Source organism: Sapajus apella, unplaced genomic scaffold (genome assembly GCF_009761245.1).
Source record: "Sapajus apella isolate SASKATOON/1434 unplaced genomic scaffold, GSC_monkey_1.0 scaffold153, whole genome shotgun sequence".
Lineage (NCBI taxonomy): Eukaryota > Metazoa > Chordata > Mammalia > Primates > Cebidae > Sapajus > Sapajus apella.
Genome location: NW_022437093.1, coordinates 993672 through 1011301, shown reverse-complemented (window position 1 = coordinate 1011301; position 17630 = coordinate 993672).

The following is a 17630-nucleotide window of genomic DNA, read 5'->3' as shown; positions in this document are numbered from 1 at the left end:
CCCCCATTTATTTACTTAAATATGCATAGAGAGAGAGAGAGGGAGAGAGATTCTCATTTTATTCAATGAATCCCTTAACTTTTAATAATTCTACATCATGTTATTATGTTTTAGGTGTTTCTCTTACAAACAGCATATAGCTAAATTTTTTCCAGATTGACTTTTTTTTTTTTTTTTTTTGTAAACAGGGTCTCAGTCTGTTGCCCAGGCTGCAATACAATGGTGTGTGATTTCGGCTCAATGCAACCTCCGCCTTCTGACCTCAAGTGATCCTCCTGTCTTGGCCTCCCAAAATGCTGGGATTACAGGCATAAGCCACCATGCCTGGCCCCAGATTGACTTTCTAATCTTAAAACAGTAAGTTTTTCATTTATATGTGTTGTGAAAATAATATATATGGATTTTTATGCAAAAAAGTAGATTTACATATATTCACGTAGAAAATTATCTAAAATGTGATCTTAAGGGGAAAAATTGCAAGAAAGTGTGTATAAAATAAGCCCATCCATGAGGGGAAAAAGATATGTGTACCTCTACTTTCATAGTTATAAACATTTCTGGAAGGTCACACAAGAAGTGGGTTAACACTGGTTGCCTCTAAGAAGATGGCCTGGGGGTAGAGGTCTACTTCTAGCTTTATGTATTACTGGAACTCTAACATCTATGAACAGGTTTTACTTAGACAATTGAAAGGCCAAATGTTTGCCTGCCAGAAGCTCACAGCCTGTGACAGATACAGACTCTTGCACGGCCATGTGGTACCCCAGGCTGTTAGAGTCAATTCCAGGCTAGATGCTACGTTAGCAGGTAAGACGCGGGGCCAGGGGAGGTCTCTGAGAGAGGAGGACATCTGAGTGAAGTTCCAAAGTGAGGCATCTCAGCTTCATGAAAAGAATGTGGCACTGATGTTAGGGAAGCTCAAGTTTGTCTAGCTGCTCACTCCCAGTGTCAACTTGGGCAAACTGACGGGCTTCTGCAAGTCCTATGGGATTGGTGGGAGGATTAGAACTGATCATATCTGTGGTTAGGCGTGGTGGCTTATGCCTGTAATCCCAGCACTTTGGGAGGCAGACGTGGGTAGATTACCTGAGGTCGAGAGTTTGAGACCAGCCTGGCCAACATGGCGAAACCCTATCTCTACTAAAAATACAAAAATTAGCCGGGTGTGGTGGCGGAAGCCTGAAATCCCAGCTACTCGGGAGGCTGAGGCAGGAGAATTGCTTGAACCTGAGAGGTGGAGGTTATAGTGAGCCGAGATGGTGCCACTGCACTCCAGCCTGGGCGACAGAGTGAGACTGGGGCTCAAAAAAAAAAAAAGAGATAGTATCTGTGAAGGGCACCAAATCAGTGCTGGTGTAAACATTCAATATATTTTTGAATGATGAGGTGGTGACAACAAAGAGAAGAAGGGGGGCCGAGAGGGAAATTGCACGTGGTGTGCTGGGCCCCAGCTGTGGGTGTTGGCCAGGGGTGAGTGGAGAGAGACACAAGGACAGTGCATGACGAGCATTAAATCCCACGTGGAGAAGTTTGGTTGTATGTTGAAGGCAAAGGGCATCTACTGAAGGATTTTAAGTAGAAATCGTTACAAGGTCAGATTTGTAATTTTGCTAGGTTATGGGCAGCAAATTGAGGGCCAGGGTGGAGGGTTAAAAATGAAATTATGAAAGCCAACTAGAAAATTGTTGTAGTAATCTGTAAGGCAGATGAAGACGACCTGAACTAAAGCACTTGGCTATGAAGGATGTGGAAGTCATTAAGACCTAACACTTGTTGGATACAAGTCAAAAAGAAAGAAGGAAAAAACCCAGAGAACCTTGTCTGAAGCAGCTGTGTACAGATAGACAGCTGTGGTGGTGGGTGCGGACAGACAGACAGAGGAATCGGTAGGGAGGAAAGAAGAGTCCGGTTTTAGGTATATTGAGTTTAATGTGTCTTTGGGTTTTTTATTTTATTTTTTTGAGACAGAGTTTTGCTCTTGTCACCCAGGCTGGAGTGCAGTGGTGCAATCTTGGCTTACTGCAACCTCTGGCTTCCGGTTTCAAGCGATTCTCTTGCCTCAGTCTCCCGAGTAGCTGGGGTCACAGGTGCCTGTCACCATGCCTGGCTATGTTTTGTATTTTTGTCAGAGATGGGCTTTCACCATGTTGGCCAGGCTGGTCTTAAACTCCTCGTGATCTGCCTGCCTCAGCCTCCCAAAGTGCTGAGATTACAGGCGTGAACCACTGCACATGGTCCAATTTTTTGTTTGTCTTTAGAGATAGGGTCTTGCTCTATCGCTCAGGCTGGAGTGCAGTGGCACAATCATAGCTCACTGCAACCTCGAACTCCTGGGCCCAAGCAATCCTTTTGCCTCAGCCTCCTGAGTAGCTGGGACTACAGGTGTGCTCTTCCAAGTGCAGCTAATTTTGTTTTTTTTTTTGTAGACACAGGGTTTCACTATGTTGCCCAGGCGAGTCTTGAACTCCTGGCCTCAAGCAGTGTTCCTGCCTCAGCCTTCCCAAAACGCTAGGATTACAGACGTGAGCCACCATGAGCCTTAAGGCGTCTATGGATAGTGTTACTGGTGATTTGGTAAGCTGCTAGATCTGTGAGGCTGGTACTTGCAGGGAAAAGCCTGTGCTGTAATTAAACCTTACTTGGTTAGTGCTTGAAAGGATGGATGGCCAGAAGACAGTGGTTATTCTGGGGAATGGTCAGGCATGTCAAGGTTATGAGACTTGGTAGATGACTAAGTCTTAAGAGTCTAAACAGAAGGCTGATCACAAGTGTCAGTGTCAGCAACAATCAAGACCTAGGGGGTGTCAGAGGCTTCAGGATGACACCGAGGGCCTTTGCTCAGAGTTAGGAATACAAAAGTAACTAGATTTGTTTGTTGTTTGTTTTTGAGATGGAGTCTTGCTCTGTTGACTAGGCTGGAGTGCAGTAGCGCAATCTTGGCTCACTGCAATCTCCACCTCCCAGGTTCAAGCGATTCTTCCGCCTCAGCACAGCTAATTTTTGTATTTTTAGTAGAGATGGGGTTTCAACATGTTGGCCAGACTGGTCTCGAATTCCTGGCCTCAAGCGATCCCAGCGCCTCAGCCTCCCAAGGTGCTGGTATTACAGGCATGAGCCACCATGCCTGGCCAATAACCAGATGATTTTGAATGTCTCCAGCAAAAGCCTGAATTGTTTGTGCTTTCAAGGGGAACTAGTAACATGACAGCCATTGGAGCTATGTGGCAAGTGGTAGACTTCATCTATAACTGACAATTATATTATTTGTTCTGATTACAGAGCTAAAGACATGATTGGTGAGTAGCCGATAGAAGCCATCAGTCATATTAATGAGACTCTTTTATTTTTGAGACAGAGGGGGTTGCTCTGTCACCCAGGCTGGAGTTCAGTGGCACAATCTCAGCTCACTGCAACCTTCACCTCCTGGGTTCAAGTGATTCTCCTGTCTCAGCCTCCTGAGTAGCTGGGATTACAGGTGCATGTCACCATGGCCGGCTAATTTTTGTATTTTTAGTAGAGACAGGGTTTCATTATGTTGTCCAGGCTGGTCTTGAACTCCTGACCACAAGTAATTCACCCACCTCAGCCTCCCAGAGTGCTGGGATTACAGGCATTAGCCACCATGCCCAGCCATATTAGTGAGAATCTTGAGTAAAATATTTGAAAGCCCATGTTCAAACTTTAGGTGTGGTTCATTACAGCATTCATTCATAGCAGAGCTTTGGGTGTGGTTCATTCATAGCAGCATCCTTGTGAAGAGCGTGAGGTCAAATGATCAGAGCAGCATTTAAGAAAAATCAAGAAGCCAGACTTTTCCTCCTCAACAGGCACGGCAATCTATGTCAGTAAGGGGGCAAGTGGAGCTATTTTCTGTGGATGAATGGATGCCTTCCCATGGTTTCCAACCTGGGCCCCTAGAGGTGAGGATTCCTTGTCATTTGTGGATTCCCTCAGATGGTTCAGTTGCATGGTATTAGATGCATGGGTGCATCTTCTGGGACGAAAGGCCCCTAAATCATGATGCAGCCACTGATCCTTTTCTTCCTCTGACTTTCTTTTTCCACCTTCCTATTTCCCAATCTTTCTTCTTTCTTGTCTATATGCCTCGTGTTTAATAAGCCATGGGAGGAATTTGCTTACTCCACTGTCTAGCCCTGTTCATTCCACATATGGCTAAAGCAACTGCTGACTCCTGGTCTAGAACAATGCTTTCCAATCTTTAAAAATGCATGTGTAATAGAACTTCCTCTGACCTGTTTGTTTTATGAAAGACAATTTTGAATGGAGACTTGTATAGAAAAGTAACTTAACACAAATAAAAGAAGAAGCAGCTATATATGCATGCAGAGGGGGAAGTCTGGGCCCCACCTACCAGGCCATCCCATGGACCCCGAGGGACCTCCAGAGTTCTGTGGAATCTCAGGTTTGAAAACCACTGGTCTAAAGCTGGGTGTTGGGGCAGAAATCCAGAAGTAATTCCAGAGATTTTCCCAAGGGAGCAGCACCCAAGGCATCCAGGAGCTGTATGGTTAGTATATTTCTGACCTGCTAGGCTTAGAAGACTCTCCTGATGGGGCAGCTTGAGGAGGAAATAAGGGAGCTGTGGCTAGCTGTAAAATCAACGTGGGTGAACTCAGCGTTGCAAGCCCATGTCTTCATCAGTTTGATCACCTCTATTCACGCCTACACACGCCAGGTTGTAATGAAACGTCTGTCCAGGGTGGCCATTTGTGAATAATTTGGAGTAGAAGAGTTTATAGGGCTACCTGCAAATCATCTCTAGGGCTGAAAAAAAAAAAAAACAACTCAATTTAAACTGCAGGAGAGTGTATGTAAGTTGTCAGTGATGAAAAGATCCTCTTTTCGTATTCATGCATCTTCAAATGGCTACTGGATATTTGAGAAATAATTATGAAATAATGTCAAATAAAGTCATTAGTCCCTGTTATATCTTACCTCCTTTTTGACTGTTCATAGTGAGTAAACAGCTATTCATCGCCTTCTTCATCCTGTTACTGGGACAAAGAAGGGGACACCCAGACAGTATGTTATCTGCAGTCTTGAATATTTTAAAGTAGTGGTGGCAGCTGGGTGCAGTGACTCATATCTGCAATCCCAGCACTTTGGGAGGCCAAGGCAGGCGGATCACTTGAGGTCAGGTGTTCGAGACCAGCCTGGCCAACATGGTGAAAAACCGTCTCTAGTAAAAATAGAAAAATTAGTCAGGTGTGGTGGCATGTGCCTGTAATCTCAGCTACTGGGGAGGCTGAGGCAGGAGAATTGTTTAACCTGAGAGGTGGAGGCTGCAGTGAGCTGAGATCGTGCCACTGAACTCCAGCCTGGAGGACAGAGTTGGACTCTGTCTCAAAAAAATAAAAATAAAAATAAAGTAGCTGTGGGTACTCCAACTAAGAGCAGAAGTGCCCGGTGCTTCAAGGCACTGTGAGGACATGCGGCCTGGCCCCTTCCTTCCTTGGCCCTTGGAGAGGCTAGCTCACCTATCCAGTTGCTAACAGACAGGTTGTTTTGGGTAACTTGGATATTTCTATTCCCTTGAGGTTTCATGCCCAGCTTGCAGGCCTAGTTCCTGCTCTTCTCCATCTAGTTTTTGGATATATTCTCTTACACAGCTTGGCTAAGATTATCCAACCTTCTGGGCTTAACTCTTCTAAAGCTACACTCATTTGATGTCTCACTCCCCATAAGAGTGCAACTCCCTCCTCTACTGAGGGCTTTTATCACCTGCCTGGACTTGGATTAGACTTGTTCCATCTAGTTCCCTGCCACTCCCCTCACCCCCGCTTCCTCCCTGCCACCTGGCTGCAATTCCTGGGTGGGATATTCTTATTCCCAGGTAGGAGCATCAACTCCAGAAACAGTCACTCTGACAAGCCATGCCTTTCTTTAAGTGATGATGTCATTGCCCAATAATTTGTTGACAACTCTTCTCTTAGATCCTGTATCACATTATATTTTGAATATCTTCAGTAACTATATTTCAGGGGTTGACATTTTTTTAAATGGCCACACATTGTTCAGGGACGTGCTCGGTAATTAAGGCTGTGATCAAACACGACACTACTATTTGTGTCACTAAAGTAATAAAACTGATTTTCTTTTGTAATTTGCAAACTGAGCTCCAAAAGAAATTCCACTAGACTGTAAGCATGAGGGCAGGGGCTATGTTTGTTCTGCTCATCACTTTATGCTCAGCACCAAAAAGAGAACTTGGAAAGTTGTAGGTGCTTGACCAATGTTTGTTCAGTGAATAAGTAAAAGGACTTCCAAGAATGTCTGGAGCAGAAACATATCATTCGGACAAGCAGATGACCTTGTAATATCCATCATCTAAAAGTTCTTGATGAGACCCCATTTCTACTAAAATTACAAAAATTAGCTGGGCGTGGTAGCACACACCTGTTGTTCCAGCTACTTGGGATCCTGAGCAGGAGAATTGCTTGAACTTGGGAGGCAGAGTTTGCAGTGAGCTGAGATTGCGCACCGCACTCCAGCCTGAGCAACAGAGCGAGATTCTGTCTCAAAAAAAAAAAAAAAAAGTTCTCGTATTAGTCCAGTTTCACAATGCTGTAAGAACTGCCTGAGACTGAATAATTTATTTTTAAAAAAAGAGGTTTAACTGACTGTCAGTTACAAATGGCTGTGGAGGCCTCAGGAAACTTACAATCATAGCAGAAGGCAAAGGGGAGGCAAGGCACCTTCTTCACAAGGAGGCAGGAAGTGGAAGTGCCGAGCGAAGGGGAAAGAGCCCCTTATAAAACCATGAGATCTCCTGAGAGCTCACTCACTCCCATGAGAACAGCATGGGGGAACCCGCCCCCATGCAATTACCTTCACCTGGTCTCTCCCTTAACACTGGATGATGGGGATTATGAGGATTACAATGGAAGATGGGATTTTGGGTGGGGCCACAGCTGAACCAGTTCTTTAACCCACTGGCTTAGTACAGAAGTCCTGATACCCGTTCTTCTTTGATATAGTTTGGATTTGTGTTCCCACCCAAATCTCATGTCAAATTTGAGGAGGAGCCAGATGGGAGGTGCTTGGATTCGGGGGCAGAATTCCCCCTTGCTGTTCTCGTGAAAGTGAGTTCTCATGAAATCTGACGGCTTAAAAGTCTTCCCCCTTTCCTCGCTGTCTCTCCTGCCACCCTGAAAAGAAGGTGCTTGCTTCTCCTTCACCTTCCATCATGATTCTAAGTTTCCTGAGGCCTTCCGGTCAAGCTTCCTGTTAAGCCTACGGAACTGTGAGTCAATTCAGCTCTTCATAAATTACCCAGTCTCAGGTAGTCCTTTATAGCAGTATGAGAATGGACCAATACATTCCTGTTTTATTCCTTATGCTCATGTGAAAATATACTGCAAGTTGCAAGCCCAGAGAGTTAGTAACAGTTAAATCAGAAATGCAGACCTCAGGATCATCTACATCTTGGAGCCATGTGTGCAGATGTTGCTCCGGAGGGAGCCGCTGCAGAGGCTGATGGTCAGTTCCAAACGTCTCAGTCTTTCCATTATAAGTCATTATTACCAGAAAATTTAAAAAATGTTTTCAAGTACAGTTCAGTGCTTTAGATAGATTTGTTTTTCTCTTCATGTGGTAGAATCACATCTGGACATCAGTTAGATATATTTAATCTAAAAATAGTATTTATCCAATTTACTGTCACTGGAGGAGGGTTTTTTTTTTTTTTAAGGCAGACTCTGCTTATAATTCTCTGTAGTCTTTCATAGCTCACTGCCATTTAATATAAAAAAAAGGTATCACATTGTGTGTACATGTGAGTGTGTGTATGGAAGCACAATGAAACAATTAGTTTTATAGACAGAAAAAAAAGACAACTGCCTTATCATTCCCCTTTTATTCATTTATTTTTTTTTTGAGCTGTCACTGGTTACATTGTTAAGCCCTAAACTCAGAATTACTGTGAACTCCAGCAGACTCTTTTAGTAATTACTTCAGGGTCACAAAACACAAATTTAGGGTTTTTTTTGGTCTGTCTTCTTTGAGACTGGATTCTTTTTACTTACCATTCAGTGTGCCTTCTCAGCAACCTGCTATTTGGGTTTAGAAAGAAAGAAGGAGAGCCGGGCATGGTGGCTCATGCCTGTAATCCCAGCACTTTGGGCGGCCAAAGTGGGAGTACCACTTGATGGAATTTGGACTAGTTACTTGGGAGGCTGAGTCAGGAGGATCACTTCAACCCAGAAGATAAAGCTTGCAGTGAGCTGAGATCACACCATTGTACTCCAGCCTGGGTGACAGAGCGAGACTCTGTCTCAAAAACAAAAAAAAAGGGGAGACAAATTAAAAGGAGTCAGGAAGAAGAGATAAAGGAAAAAAGAGTAGAGGGTTAAAGCACAGGCTCATGGAAGCCCTTGGAGCAGGTGGCACACATTTAGAAGGGGAAATTGGAATTAAATCTAAAGAAAAATCGGCAAGCTGCTGCTTCTACCTAAGGCACTGACACAAATTTCAGTATATCTGAGTTGGCTCTGAGAGGGACGGATTATAAATAAGGAAGCGCTTAACAGTCTATCCACCTGCACATTTATCAAGGTCCTCATTCGTTCTGGAGACGTTTATCTTCATGGACAGGACCCTGACCTTCCTTTCCCCGTGGGACTGGGTCTGTCTTGCGGAAGAGAACTTTGTCTTTTGAGCTGTGGCATTTGCCCTTTTTCTCTGAAGGCACTTCTCCCCCCAACTTCCCCCATGTGATGGGGATGATTTCTGTTTTCAAAGTACCTTTCAAGCAGAGCTAATGGGTCTGACCTGTCTTGATTATAATGTATTGCCCCAGCTTGTCAAAGTGGTGTTCTTGGTCTTCAGTAAGTACAGCCTGGGCTTGGAGACCCTTTCCATGCTTTGGGGAAGAATTTACCTGACTCCATCACATCCTCTCCCCTTGTCCTTCGTGGCCTTCCGTAGAAAGTTAAAAATGGTAGAGAGACTGGGCACGGTGGCTCACGCCTATATTCCCAGCACTTTGAGAGGCCAAGGCGGGAGGATCACTTGAGGTCAGGAGTTCAAGATCAGCCTGGCCAGCATGGTGAGATCCCGTCTCTACTGAAAATACAAAAATTATGGATATGGTGACAGGCGCCTGTAAACCAGCTACTCAGGAGACTGAGGCAGGAGAATCACTTGAACCTGGGAGGCAGAGGTTGCAGTGAGCTGAGATTGCACCACTGCACTCCAGCCTTGGTGACAGAGTGAGACTCTGTCTCAAAAAGTAAAAATAATAAAATAAAATAAAATAAAATGGCAGAGAGGTGTTAGGGCTACAGCCTGAGTCATGACGTGGAGCAGCAATGACTGTGTGGTACAGCAGTTCAACCCAGGACCTTCATCTCATCACTACCAGGTTTTAAACAAATGTGCTAATATCTGATCTGCCCATGGGGATAAACTTAAACACACCCACTCAGAAAACTCTCTTCAAATCCATTAACAGAGGGATCTTTCAATTCTTAAGCATATCCAGGCTATAAAAAGTTTTGCGGTATCCAACCCTGAGATTGGACCTGTTGAACCCTTCATTTTGTGAATTATTTTTATAGATTTTTTTTGGATACATCTCAGCACAAATGAAACAACAGACAGCGTTTTAAGAGGAGACTCTCATTTGACTTCAGTTATTTGCAGCCCTCATTTTTCAACTTTAAAAATTTAACAGATATGTGAGTGGAATAAAATTAATTTTCACCACCCACAATAGTTCATTAGTGAAATAAGGCAAGTATTTAATGGATTTGCGCTTGGTGTGCCTAAAATTATTTCATCATAACAAAAGGTCTTGAAAGACTAAGAAAAAGTCTGATGACAATTAAATTGCCTCTCTGAACAGGAATACTGTATAGCAGGAAAACAGAGTCTTAAAATAGCTCATTGTAGAGCTGGAAAAGAGAGGGAGAAATACATAAAGGAAGCACAAAGGTGTTACATATGAAATGAAAATCTTTAAAAATACCAACACAGTACTTGTTCTTTGCTTGTGCAGAGCCCCAGATTTTCACAGTCTTTCATGCTTCCATTTCATTTCTGTGGGGGTGTGACTTGCTGCATTAGAATCCTAAGCAAACTCCATTTCTCTGCTTTAAAAGGTAAAACTTCATTCTTCCCAGATGTACAGTAAAGCTTTGTAGGCTTCACGTTTTGAAACCTACTGATTAAGAATTGACATTTTCTGGGGGGGGGGGGGGGGTGCGGAAAAAGCCCAGTAGGGCAGAAAGACAGCAGGAGGGAAGGTTTAGCAAACAGAACTCCCCCCCCAGCCCATTTCATAGAGCACCTTCTATGTAACATCAGAGGCAGAAGGGACTGGAGCAGTGATCTCATCCACAGCCTGCTTTACAGTAGGAAAAAATGAAGCACAGAGAAGGTGAGTGATTTGTCCAAGGGCACACAGCCAGTTCGTGGCCAAAGAAGACAGTCCTGTCCAGGTCTTTCCTGAACTACAGCACCAAATGCCAATTCTTTTTTTTTTTTTTTTTTTTTTTTGAGACAGGGTCTCACTCTGTTACCCAGGCTGGAGTGCAGTGGCACGATCTCAGCTCACAGCAACCTCCACCTCCTGGGTTTAAGCAACTCTCCCAAGTAGCTGGGATTATAGGTGCATGCCATCACACCCAGCTAATTTTTGTATTTTTAGTAAAGATAAGGTTTCGCCATGTTGGCCAGGCTAGTCTCAAACTCCTGACCTCAAATGATTCACCTGTCTTGGCCTCCCAAAGTGCTGGGATTACAGGCATAAGACACTGCGCTGCGCCTGGCCCTGAACACCAATTCTTGCTTACTTATCTGATAAATGTTTGCCAGGGAGGGCTTCAGCACAAATCCATTTCATAGCCATGTCTTTATGAATGCACTCAGTGAAAGCAATGCATTCCTTTGTGATGTCCTCTAATGCAGCCTTATCATGAAGAACGCTTCAGTTCCATGACCTCTGCTCCTCCTCCCGAGCCCAGCATAGTACAATTTGAAGATGACCTGCGGGTCCCACTGCAAGGTAGCGGGCCGTCCGCAGCCTTTGGCTTGTTAGGTCAAAGAATGGGTGAGTCTGGCACATGGCCCTCCTCAGGGTAGGGAGGTTCTGGAATCCTCTGGGTACCAGGAGGCTCGTTTGTCTAAGTCGTAACTCTTCCTGCTTCTCTTGACTCTGAGAGGAAAACGCAAGAAACGAAAACCAAATTTGTTTCTCATTATCTGATAACATTTTGCCAAAACAACTGTTTTTTGTTTTCTGGTTTTACAGCTGCTTGTGTTTTTATTTTCTTAACTTTAGAAAGCAATGTTTTGGCCTGGCGCAGTGGCTCATGCCTGTAATCCCAGCACTTTGGGAGGCCAAGATGGACAGATCACTTGAGGTCAGGAGTTCAAGACCAGCCTGGTCAATATGGTGAAACCTTGTCTCTACTAAAAAAAAAAAAAATATATATATACACACACACACACACACACACACACACACACACACACACACACATATATTAGCTGGGTGTGGTGCACATGGCTGTAATCCCAGCTACTCTGGGGACTGAGGCAGGAGAATCGCTTGAACCTGGGAGGTGAGCCAAGATTACCCATTGCACTCCGGCCTGAGTAACAGGGTGAAACTCTGTCTCAAAAAAATAAACAAAAACAATGTTTTAAGGCCAGGCACAGTGGCTCACCCCTATAATCCTAGCACTTTGGGAGGCTGAGGCGGGAGAATCACTTGAGCCCAGGAGTTTGGGACCAGCCTGGAGAATAAAATGAGACCTTGTCTCTAGAAAAACTTTTTAAAATTGGCCAGATGTGGTGATGCATGCCTGTAGTTCCAGCTACTCAGGAGGCTGAGATGGGAGGATCACTTGAGCCTAGGAGGTGGAGGCTGCAGTGAGCCATGATGTGGCACCGCTCTCCAGCCTGGGCGACACAGTGAGACCCTGTCTCCAAAAGAAAAATTAAATTAAAAATTATAAATAAATAAAAACCAATGTTTTAAATGGTAGATAGTTGTCTTATGAAAGGTCAGAGAAGGGGTGATGTGAACTCTGGAATTCAGTGTGCACTCCGCCATTTCATTCTAGTAATTCAGTGCACAGCTCATGCTGGGCACTTGGTGTGTGGAGAGTGGGATTAGAAAGAAAAAACAGCTGGGCATGATGGCTCATCCTGCAATCCCAGCACTTTGGGAGGCCAAGGCGGGCGGATCATGAGGTCAGGAGTTGGAGAGCAGCCTGGCCAACATGGTAAAACCCCATCTTTACTAAAAATACAAAAATCAGCCAGGCGTGGTGGCACGCACCTATAGTCCCAGCTACTCAGGTGCCTGAGGCAGGAGAATTGCTTGAACCCAGGAGGTGGAGGTTGCAGTGGGCTAAGATCATGCCACTGCGCTCCAGGCTGGGTGACAGAGTGAGACTCTGTCTCAAAAAAAAAAAAAGAAAGAAAGAAAGAAAGGAAAGAAGGAAGGAAGGAAGGAAGGAAGGAAGGAAGAAGAAAGAAAGGAAAGAAGGAAGGAAGGAAGGAAGGAAGGAAGGAAGGAAGGAAGAGGAGAAGAGAAGAGGAGAGGAGGGGAGGAGAAGGGAGGGGAGGGGAGGGGAGGGGAGGGGAGGAGAGGAGAAAGAAAAAAGAAAAGAAAAGAAAAGAAAGACCCTGATGTGAGGATCTCTATGCCCATACCCAAAGAGTTTGGGGAAACAAAGAAACATGACAGAAGCAACTAGAAATTATAGATAAGTTGCTGTTAATAACCATTATGGCTGGCCCCAGGAATCTTATAAAGTGGGTAATATTTAGTCTCTTCTTTCTGTCTGCCTGTGTTATCCCTCCTTCTGTCACCAAGCAAATCACCTAGATGCAGAGGAGGGTTAACAGGACTGGAACTAGGACGAGGCCAGTGAGCTACACAACTTAAGGGGACTCCAAAAGTTCACTACTGCAGACCAAATATATTCAGAAAAAAACCCAGCAAGAACAAATAATACAAGTAAGGCCTGGCACAGTGGCTGAGGGCCTGTAATCCCAACACTTTGGGAAGCTGACGCAGGTGGATCCCCTGAGGTCAGGAGTTCGAGACCAGCCTGGCCAACATGGTGAAACCCTGTCTGTACTAAAAATACAAAAATTAGCCAGGCGTGGTGGCAGGCACCTGTAATCTCAGTTAGTTGGGAAATTGAGGCAGAAGAATCACTTGAACCTGGGAGGCAGAGGTTGCAGTGAGCGGGGATTGCCACCATTGCACTCCAGCCTGGCTGACAAGAGTGAGACTCCATCTCAAATAAATAAATAAATAATACGAATAAGAAAGCAGTACAGTATAGCAACTATTTACATAGCATTTACATTGTATTAGGTACTTTAGTGACCTAAAGGTGATTTAAAGTCCGTGGGAGGATTTGCATAGGTTATATGTGGATACTACACCATTTTATATGATGGACTCGAGCATATATGGATTTTGGTATCCATGGGGCGTTGTGAAAACAATGCCCGCTGGATACTGAGGGGCAACTGTATCGTCACGTGGAGGGAGTTGCATTTTAGGCAGAGGAAACAGCATGAATAAATTGATGGTGGCCTTATATGTTTCCTCTTTGAGTATCATCAAGTAGTTTCGTGCTGCCAGGGTTTAGTGGAGTGTAATACTTAGAATTTTTATGGTTACAAGTAACAGGAAATTTGACTCAGAATTGCTTGGTATAAGAGGTTAGCAAACTTTTTCTGTAAAGTGCCAGATAGTACATATTTTATGCTTTGCAGGCCACATAGTGGCCAGAGATGGGGGAGTTTTCTTCAGTAATTCAACGTCAACAAGGACCTTGTGTTCCAGCTCTGCACACTATATTTCATCACGCTGGCAGCCAGCACATCCAGGGACTTCAGGGTCTTTTTCCATGTCTACAGATTAAGATTAACGTTTTAATGTAATATTTAAAAAATCTGAGTTAATGCAATAAAAGAAAGCCCATGATGAATGAAATATTTTACATAAAGAGAAGACTCGTATTACTAATTTTTTCTTTTGGCCTCAGCTTCCAATAAGGCTTGGTATGGCACTGAAAGTTAATGGCCAGAAATACAGTAGAATAAGGGGTGTGTGTGTGTGTGTGTGTGTGTGTGTGTGTGTGTGTGTGTGTGTGTAGAGGGAAAGATGAATCACAAAGCCAGAAGAAATCGTAATCACAGAAGCTTAGTTCAATCAATTTTATAGGTGAAGAGCTGAGAAATTAAATGTTTTTCCCTGAGTCGATCACAGAGATCTTTAAAAAGATTAAAGCTCAGATCTCTTGCCCACAAATCCTGTGGATACTTACACAGCAGTGGCTTCTAAGACAGAGGAAACTCACATCTCCCCAGAGGAGGCAAGCCTGATGATTTGGTCCAAATCAGGGCATATTCTTGGGCCACTCTACATAGAGATAGAGATTTTTTTGTTTTTGTTTCTGTTTTTTTGAGATGGGGTTTCACTCTGTTGCCCAGACTGGAGTGCAATGGCGTGATCTCGGCTCACTGCAACCTCCACCTCCCGGGTTCAAGCAATTCACCTGCTTCAGCCTCCCAAGTAGCTGAGACTACAGGCATGCACCACCAAGCCCGGCTGACTTTTGTATTTTTAGTAGAGGCCGGGTTTCACCATGTTGGCCAGCTGGTCTCAAATTCTTGACCTCAGGTGAAGGCGATCCACCCACCTTGGTCTCTCAAAGTGCTGGGATTACAGGCGTGTGCCACCGCACCCAGAAGATAGAGGTTTGAAAACAGTCAAGGGCCCCAGAGCATGTGCGTGATCTTTCTTTAGATACCATGCCATTAAGGATTCCAGAAAAATAAAACATGGCCCAGAGATGCAACCACAGACTCTTTTGGGATGCCAGCAATTCCTATTCCTTCTTGCTCCTTCCCCATCCAAGTTTAGAGGAGGAAAGACTATCCTATGTGCACACGACAGTTCTGAACACAGCAAAAGTTCTGAATAAGGCAAAGGACAGCTGCAGCCTGCTGTTCCAGATCTCTTTTTCTTTGTCCTCTTAGGGCTTTTGCTAAGCTATAGGTCTCATGGAGGGTGAGTAACTGGTTTACAAGGTCCAGAGATTCGTTCTAGGTCATAGGATCAATTCTTCTTAGTTTGGTTGGGGCTTTCTTAGTGTAAGCACTGAAAATCTCAAGTCACAGGAAACCATTCAGCCCCAGGTACCCTGTCACAGCTGGTTGGAATCACTGTAGGTGCTTGAACCCAGGAGGCAGAGGTAGCCGTGAGCGAAGATCACCCCTGCACTCCAGCCTGGGTGACAGAGTGAGACTCAGTCTCAAAAAAAAAAAAAAAATCCCTGTAGGGGCCAGCACCCACACTGGGACCTCACTGTGATTTCTCTAGTCATTATGGAGGTGGGGTGCTTGACCTTTTCTCAAGAATAGGATAGAACCCCAGTGTGTGGAGTGAAGGAGTAGATGAACTTGTTTTTCAAGCTGGGGAATAGGAACTTCTGGTAAAACCTGTCCTTCAGCCTCTGATAAGAATCAGAGGCTTTTGGCCAGGGTCTGTAGGCTGAAGGCAGTAAGAGTTTATCACTACCCCTATGGCACTGGGGCTGCAGGCCAGAGGTGTCTGGTGAGGACCTTTGGGTGACAGGAAACCACTGACACTGATAACAGGCAGACGAGAAAAGGCTGAGATTCGATCCCTGCCACCCCTGGAATCAGGGCAGAGGGAATGGGGGCAGAAGTTCTGTGCCCAAACCTACCTCCAGGGACAGGATTTCTAGGACAACATGCCCTCCCATGCGGCTCTAGCCACGGAGCATCTCCCCAGGACAGGGCTGCTGGAGAAAGTGCTAAAGACGTGGGATCCCGTCAACACCTGCGTGGTGGGGGGCAGTCCTCCACCTGGATTTTGAGAGGCAGCTGTGGACAGGAAGGCAGGAGAGGGAATGAAAGGTTGGAAAGCCCATCAGAATTACCTTCCTCCCTCTAGTGTGTGCACATGTGTGTGTGCACCGCACGCACACACACATGCACATGTACATGCACATGCATGTACATTCCAGCCTGACTGAGGCCATCAATGGGAGCTTGGTGAGTAAGCATCTGAGCAGGAACAGGGGTCCAGGTACCCAGTAGTTCCGGCAAATTCCCACAGTCCAGGATCTCCCGGAGCAATTTCCACTGAGCCAGGAGAGTCAGGGTGTTGTGAACATACGATTTAGCCCCTGGTAATAACTTCGAACATACTGAAGAGAACAAAGACTGGAGAAGTTCTAAAGCGATCATGTGCTACAGAAGGATCTTATGAGGCTGTAAGGTTATGGAATGGGTAGGATTTAGATAGAAGGAGATTGGGGGGATGTGGAAGAGGAGGGAGGCAAAGGTTCCATTCAGAGAGCTGGGAGAGGTTCAAAAACAGCCTGCTTTGACGTAGATAACAGTCGTTATTGCCTTATAGCTACTGATGTCTGTGTCCATTACGTCTAATTCCTCTTCCACCTGTCTCCTGCACTTTCAATTTACAAGCTCCATGAAGACAGGCCTGTGTTTTATTCAACTGTGTATCTATTTAAGTGCCTAGCAGAGTGCCTTTAACATTATATAGGCTGGGTGTGGTGGCTCACACCTGTAATCCCAGAGCTCTGGGAAGTCAAGTGGGGAGGATCATTTGAGTTCAGGAGTTCAAGATCAGCCTAGGCAATGCAGCGAGACCACATCTCTACAAAAAAGATTTTTTAAAATTAGCTGGGCATAGTGGTGTGCACCTGTAGTCCCAGCTACTTGGGAACTGAAGGAGGAGAATTGCTGGAGCCCAGGAGGTTTAGGCTTCAGTAAGCCATGAACACACCTCTGCACTCCAGCCTGGGCAACAGAGTGAGGCTTTGTCTTTGAAAAACAAAACAAGACAAAACAAAAATCATACGTGTCTCTGTGTGTGTGTGTGTGTGTGTGTGTGTGTGTGTGTGTGTGTGTGTGTGTATTTATTTATTTATTTGAGATGGAGACTCACTCTGTCACCCAGGCTGGAGTGTAGTGGCATGATCTCAGCTCACTGCAACTTCCGCCTCCTGTGTTCTAGCAATTCTCATGCCTCAGTCTCCCAAGTAGCTGGGCTTACAAGCACATGCCACCACGTCTGGCTAATTTTCATGTTTTTAGTAGAGATGGGGTTTCACTATATTGGCCAGGCTGGTCTCGAACTCCTGATCTCAAGTGATCCACCTGCCTTGGTCTCCCAAAGTGCTGGGATTACATATGTGAGCCACCACGCCTGGCCAAAAGTCATACATATTGAAGAAACATTTCTGATCAAAATTGAAGTGGAATTTCAGAACGAGTTTATTAAAGTTTAAGACATATATCTTGGGACAAAGAATGGCTACCATGAATGTAAAAATAAACCTGGTGAAACAAACTGATGTCCACATCCAATCACCCAAAATACAATTATGAATTATTTCTGTCAAAGCTTAAGTAAAAAAAGTGACCCAGACTTTTTCATCAAGATCTTCATTGAGACCATGCACATCTTTTCAACCAACACAACTTTGTGTTTTTGAAAATAGTCCATAAATCCATGTAAAACAGAATGACCAATTCCGGTAAATCAGAAGGGCTTGGTATTTGCAACCTCTGTCTATTACGCA